Genomic DNA, 7,756 nt, shown 5'->3' with positions numbered 1-7,756 from the left:
ATTCAGGCATGTACCTGAGGAAGATATACAGCGATTGCAAGAATAGAATAGAAGAAAAAAACTTTATTGTCATTGTAACAATAAAATTGAAGTCACAGCAGCAATCGAAAAAACAAAAGTAAAAAGTGCAAAAAGGTCCATAAGAAAATAGATGATGACAGCTTGTCCATCATTGTCCAGTTCAGCCAGCCTCCACCTCCACAGGGTCCAGGACTGAGCGTCTTCAGCAGTCTGTTCAGTTTCTGTCTCCTGGATCCTGTCTGCCCTCAGCAGGTGAAGCTCTTCCAATGCGGTGGGTGTTGGTGTCTGATGTTAGCTCTGTTAGCCATGTCTGTGAATAGCATGAAGCTACTCTGCCCTCTGGTATTCCCTCTGTTGCTGGGTTAGCACAGCTAGCTCATCCATCTTATTGGAGATAGATCTTACATTCCCAATAACAATGGATGGAAGGACAGGTCCATGTAGTCACTACTTAGCTCACACCTGAGAACCAGCACCTCGTCCTCACCTCCTTCTCCTCACCTTGTGGGAAACATCAGGCCTTACACCAGTTAGCATTGATATGCTACAGACTGCTAACAGCTGAGTTTACATGTAAACAATGCAGCCATGGTTACATGTAGGATCTCCAGACAAACAAAGGAGAAAAAGTAGTGAAAATATCACTGAAGCCACAAAAAGTTTGGTGTCCATGACCAACAAATCAGCCATACAAAGTAATGATCCACTCCAAATACAAAGATTACGAATAAAGGGACGGAAAAAAAATTACAAGAAACGGACAAAGAAGAGAGAGAGCTGCTGCAAAAGGCAGCCATAGCCAACAGGGTGGTGCCTATCTACAGCTCAGTAGCCTTATTTTCTACAGCTAATATCTGTCTTTTCTGTTCCTCTATTTCCAGATGTTTCTGTGTTGGATAGCACAAGTTCTCAAGATGGCTTAATTGTACTGATAAACTGTTGTAGAGTGAGAATGGACACCATCCACCTTTACCTGGAGAGTACAACATGAAGAGTGACCACAACATTTTAACTGTTTTATGTCAAATGGATCAGTGTCAAATAACAGCTTGATAATCTGGTCAATATATAATATAAACTGTTTTATACATACATTACCTAAAGGCCTCAATAATTCATATATAATCTAACAATTACGCATTTTACCGGTAAAGTGATCTGTGAGCTTCTAAACTGCACACAGAATAAACAGAGAGCAAGTTTTCTTTATATTAACGTGTTTGTTAAACTGGTTAAAGAAACAGACAAATCTCTGTTACTGTTTCTGTTTTATCAGTTATTACAGCGCACATGTGCAGGCACAAACAGCTGTTAGAGCTGACTGACAGATGATCCAGAGGTGATCAGCTGATGCCGTCGTCACTGAAACACGTCGCTTCATGTGACGCTCCAGAGGAGAGGATGACCCATTGCTCTAAAAATGAATCTCCTCCATCCTCTCTCCTCTCTTCATTTCCTCATGTATCTTCCATCATCTCTGGTGTGAGGAATTAAGATGCAAATAAATGACGCAAGTGGAGGAAGGAAAGATGGAACTTTAGAGTTTTGAGACGCACCCACTGTCTCCTTCCTCCTCCCACCTCTCTACTCTGAGCACAGCTGTCGCTTTGGGACATCCTTCAATGTTGCAACTCGGAAAGAGGAGAGAGGAGACTGCAGTTTATCACTTTGTGACGCAACCTGTGTGGATGCTACTTCTTCTTCTGCTGGTTTTCTGTCAGCCTTCCTGCTTTGCGACTCCTGGCTGCCTGTGGTGTAACTACACAACCAGTCGTGTATTTTAAGAGGATGGTGTTTTAGCAGAGAGAGAATAACAAAGGGGGAACATCAAAAAAGACACAACACAGCAGTTAAGCTCTAAAAGTTGATTATTTTTCCATTAATCACCCATCTCTATTCAAAACAACTCACTTTCATTAAGTCCTATAGAGAAAATGTCTTTTTTTAAACAGTGACTCAGGAAAATATAAACAGCTGAACCATTTCAGAATCACTCTATTAATCAACAATCACAAATCTCTAAAACCTTTGTTTGTAATACTTGTTAACAAAAACCTTGTTCTACCTTTAAAGTAGATTTGGTTGTTTTCCCATTTTTCAGTGACCTCAGCGAGCTTTCTCAGACAGATTTGACAACAAGTTATTTTCTATTTAACAGTTTTATAAAACTAAATCAAACGTCATTGGAAGAAATATTTTCTTTTTTTGTTTTAAATTTCATTTATTTATTTATTTTTTATTTTTACATTATTTTTTAAGTTTTTTTTTTGTTTTTTGTTTTTAGGAGGGGAGGGGGGTGGGGGTGGGGGTGGGGTAGGGGGTGGAGGACAGTTTCACTTCTTTTTCCATCGGTCAGGTTTCTTTAAGCCCAGAAGGTGCCAAGTTCTTTTCCACACTGATGCCGTTGATGTTGGCGTCTCAGGCGGGCCGTCAGCTCCTGCAGCCCCAGCTGGTTCCTCGGGTCCAGAAGTCACCTCAGGTCCCTGGGTCCCAGAAGGTCCTGCAGTTTCCTCCAAGTCTGTGGTGTAAACCTCCATGGCCTGCTCCTCTTCGGGCTCCTCTCTCCTCACTTTGTGGAGTTGGTTGGAGAGCTGCGTGTTTTGGGAGTGCAGCAGAGCACACTGCCTCCTCAGCTCCTCCAGCTCCCTGCAGTGGGCGCTCTCCCCCTCCTTATAGATGGTTTTTTGGGCGTTGATGTCCTCTGCCATCTTCTCTTGCATCCTGCTGATTTCAGCTTTCAGAGTGATCATTTTCTGCTGGTCGTCTGTGTTTTCTTTTTTCAGATGCTGGATCTGCCCCTGGAGCTCCTGCTGCTGGCTCTCAGCTTGGTTTATGACTGACTGAAGATCAGCGTCGAACTTCAGTGTGAGCTCCTGGTTCCTCACTCTTAGCTTCTGCAGCTCTTCTTGGAGAAGCCCGTTCTTCGTCTTCTCGCCTTGAAGCTCAGCTTTCAGGTCCTCTTTGGCGCTGTTTGGGTCCATGCCGGCTTCGTGAGCTCTTAGTTTAGTTTTCAGCTCCTCCAGCTCGGCGCAGTAGAGCGTCTCCTTTTCAAAGTTGCTCATGTGTAAGTCAGCGACCTCCTTGTTCATCTTCTCACGTATGAGGTCCAGTTCCTGTCTCAGGGCCAGGATGACCTGCTGGTCCTGGGAGGCTCTCTCAGCATGAGCCTGGTGTTGCTGCTGAAGCTCTTGCTGAAGTGTTTGGACCTGCAGCTTGGCCTTTTGGATGTCGTTGTTGTACTGAAGCTGGAGTCCCTGGTATGACTCCGACATCCTGCGCAGCTCTTCTTGTTGGGTCTTGATTTTGTTCGCCATCTCTTTGATTTCTGCAGAGAACTTCTCATTGTTGACAATATGAGCCACCTGCAGCTCCTCATAATCGGCGTGAAGATGTCTCTTCTTCTTCTGCCGGGTTGTGTCCCTCACCTTCAGGGCGATCCTGTGCTTGGAGAGCGTCTCCTGAGAGCTGTATTTCTGGAGCGTCTCCAGCTCTCTCTTGGTCTCTTTCCCTCGGTTAATAAACATTTCTTTGAGGCTTTTCTGTCTCATCAGTTCAGCCTTGGTGTCCTCCAGTTCCTGGTTGAGCAGCAGCTCTCGGTCTCTGGTCTGAAGATGACGAGACCTTTCTAACTCCAACATGTCTATGATCTGTCTCACTTCCCTGCGGAGATTTTCCATTTCGACGCCTTGTCGATAGGCGTTCCTGTTGATTCTTGCTTGGTAAGCTGATCGCTGCATTTTTCTCTGTCTTTGTGAAAGTTGCAGAGTGAAATCTGAATGTGACTGTGTTCGTCGATGAATGTTTGAAAATGATCTGACTGCTTGGACAGAGTCTCATTAATAGAGATAAAGGCACTGTGATGTCATAGAGATGAAGGCACTGTGATGTCATAGAGAGGAAGGCACTGTGATGTCATAGAGGGAAAGCTCCTTTCATCTCAGGAACTCTCTGCTGATTGTTTACATTCAAACTCAACAGCAGCTGTCTTTGTAATTTTTGATCACAGGTTGTGAATTTGATTGTAAACAAAGGACAGATTTGTCTTCTGACTGCTAAGCCACGCCCCCAAGGTGTTGTTACAGGTGTTACAGTGAGAGCATAAACATATAATATCAGATAATATGTATGCATGTTTATATCAACATATAAACAGATAATATCTGTATAAACAGAAGAAAATGATGGGGCCAGCAACTGAGCTTCTTTACAGTTCAGCTTCATTCAGCAGAATGAAGGAGAAACGCTAGTTGTGCTACCAAAAAGAGTTGATATGGGGGAAGCCCAGCACCACACTGCCTCCTGCTGGTGACACTGAAATGTCCAATTATTTGGCTGTTACATCCAAATTGAAACATGGGGGAGGAAGCTGGAGTGCCTGGAGAGAACTCACACATGCATGGGAGAACATGCAAACTCCTCACAGAAAGGCCCACCAACCACGACGGGGATTTGAACCAGTGACCTTTTTGCTGTGAAGCTGCAGCGCTGACCGTTGCGCCACCGTGCAGCCCCTAATCAAAGCATCAAATCTAAAAGTTATGGGGAGCCAGTGATAAGGAGCTAAAACAGGAGTTGTACGTTCTCTCTATTTGGGTCCTGTGAGGAGACGTGCTTCTGCATTTTGTACTAGCTGTAACCTCAGTACACAGTGCTGGTTTGAACACTGACACAGAGATTAACAGTAGTCCAAACAAAAGGAAATAAAAGCATGTCAGACAACCTCAAGATTTTTTCTAAGTAAAAATAACCTTATTTTTGATTTTTTTCTTAGCTGCGCAAAACAAGACAAGAGTTTTACGACTAGGTTGATTTGCTGGTTCAGACCGAGGTTCTCATCAAAGATGACACCTACAATTTTAAAGCGGGCAGCAATTTTGTTTGATAGTGAACCTAGATGTGTCGGCACTCCTGCTGAACCAGGGGCGACACTCATCAAGATTTAATGTCAAGAAATTCTGTGACATCCAGCTTGTTATGTCTTTGATGTGGTTCCTCAGTGTGTTCGAATGGTTTAAACTGTTCAGATTAAAAAACAGTTACAGTTGGCTATCATCAGCATAAAGGTGGAAACTCTTGTTATGAATGTGGATACGTCCCAGGGGTAACATATAAAGAGAGAAGAGGAGTGGTCCAAGGACTGACCCCTGGGGGACCCCACAGGTCAACTTTGCATGCGATGACTGTGAGCTGCCTATTGCCATACCAAACAATGTGTCCTATAAATGAGAATAAATCCAAATAAACGATGGACCAGACATGCCAAACAAATGTTTCACTTGTTCCAGTAAATAAATGATCAACAGTATCAAAGGGAGCACTTAAAAAGAACTCAAACAGTGCCCTGAAAGCTAGGGATGGGTACCTTTCACATTTGGAACAATATGGTTCTGATTCCTGGTAGCTGGTAATCACTATCGGTACTTAACGGTACCAATTTTCTGTACTTTTGTGTGTATATGTGGTAATAAATATCATTTCTTTGATAATAAATTGTAAATTCTTTTCAATTTAACATATTTATTCTTCAGTATGTAAACTTGCAATGCTGCGTTCATGTCCAGCATGGAAAATCACCTACTCTTCCACTCCCTCACTGTCACAAGGATGCATGTGGGTACCTAGACATGGTACCTTTTCATTTTAAGTGAATTGGTACCCGGTGCTTTTGACAGAATTTGGACGTCACCTATCAAAGTACCTAATTCGGTACCCATCCCTACTGAAAGAAGACTGATTTTTTCAAAAAGTTTATTTTCTTATAAAAAGGCAATGATTTGTTTAGCCACATTTTTTTTCAAGAGTTGTAGAGAGAAACGGCAGTTTTGAAATTGGTCTAAAATTACACTGCCTGGATTTAACCAAGTAAACAGATACAAGCCTCCTATTGGATAATTACTGCCTGGGCCATTATCTTTCAGCCAGCAACAAGTTATTTAACCCCAACTGGTGCAATGAGAGTTGTTTCTCATTTCTTCAACAACCATGTGGAAAGACACATTCCCTGGTCTTGGAAAAGATGTTTGTCTGTTTGAAAAGAGGCAAATCATTGGCATGAATTAAGCAGAAAAAACATCTAAGGAGATTGCAGAAACTACTAAAACTGGGTTAAGACCTGCCCAACGCATTATTAAAACTGGAAGGATAGTGGGAACCCATCGTCTTCCAGGAAGAAATATGGCTGGAAACAAATCCTGAATGATGGTGATCGGTGATCACTTAGATATTTGGTGAAACCAAATGAAAGAAAAACATCAGTAGACCTCAGGGCTATGTTTAATTGTGAAAGTAAGAGCATTTCCACAAGCACAAAGTGAAGGAAACTCAAGGGATTGGGACTGAACAGCTGTGTAGCTTTAAGAAAACCACTAATCAGTGAGGCTAACCAGAAAAAAAGGCTTCAATTTGCTAGGGAGTGCTTTAAGAGTGGACTCTGGAGCAATGGAAGAAGGTCATGTGGTCTGATGAGTCCAGATTGACCCTGTTCCAGAGTGATGGGCCATCAGGGTAAGAAGAGAGGCAGATGAAGTGATCACCCATCATGCCTAGCGCCTACTGTCCAAGCCTGTGGGGGCAGTCTATGATCTGGGGTTGCTGCAGTTGGTCAGGTCTAGGTTCAGCAACAGTCTGTGCTCAAAGAATGAGGTCAGCTGACTACATGAATAAACTGAATGGCCAGGTTATTCCATCAATGGAGGTTTTCTTCCCTGATAGCACGGCCATATTCCTAGATGACAATGCCAGGATTCATCAGGCTTAGATTGTCAAAGAGTGGTTCAGGGAGCATGAGACATCATTTTCACACATGGATTGGTTCCCACAGAGTCCAGACCTTAACTCCATTGAGAATATTTGGGATGTGCTGGAGAAGGCTTTGCTCAGTGGTCAGACTCAACCATCATCAGTGAAGATCTTGGTGAAAAATTAATGCAACACTGGATGGAAATAAATCTTGTGACATTGCAGAAGCTTATCCAAGCAATGCCACAGTGTATGTGTATGCTGTAATCAAAGCTAAAGGCGGTCCAACAAAATGTTAGATTGTGTGACCTTTTGTTGGTGGCGACTTTTTTTTGGCCAGGCAGTGTATTTAGGCAGTCTGGGTCTAAAGATATATTTTTTTTCAGGACAGGCTGAATGGTAACTTTTTGTAAAAGTGAGTGATTTGTTAATGATGTCAAGGACATAAACTGATTGGCTTATTTACCTCCTTTAGAAGCCTTTCTGGCAAGTGTTGTGCAAATTTTTCTGTTACAAGTGAAGAATGAAATAGAGACTTCTGCCGGCAAACAAGGTTTTATTTTCTTTGCAAAGTAAAGTTCAATCAACATGCAAGTAGTAGGTATGAAGACACCAAAATGTGGGGATTTGCATTCATGTTGTCCCTTTTGCAAAATCGGCTAACACCTATCAGCCACCGTGGTTTGTCATTCTGACTGTTTCTTCCTCCAGAGTGGACCATGGTGGACAGCAGTGGTTAAAACCTGGTCAAAACAAACAGCAAACTTCAAGTGTGCCTGATGATAAACTGCTGCTGTGTTTTGTCTTTTTCTCTCCATCAGATTTCTGTGACCTCACTCTGGACACAAACACAGCACACAAATGCCTCAGGCTCTCTGGAAACAACAGAGAGGTGACACGTGTGAGAGAGGTTCAGCCGTATCCTGATCATCCAGACAGATTTGACTGCTGGGTTCAGCTGCTGTGTAGAGATGGTTTGACTGGTCGAGGTTACTGG

This window comes from Halichoeres trimaculatus, unplaced genomic scaffold (assembly GCF_033239565.1).
Source record: "Halichoeres trimaculatus isolate MK-OKI-2021-1 unplaced genomic scaffold, fHalTri1.1 fHalTri1_scaffold_13, whole genome shotgun sequence".
Lineage (NCBI taxonomy): Eukaryota > Metazoa > Chordata > Actinopteri > Labriformes > Labridae > Halichoeres > Halichoeres trimaculatus.
Note: the sequence above shows the minus strand (reverse complement) of the source record.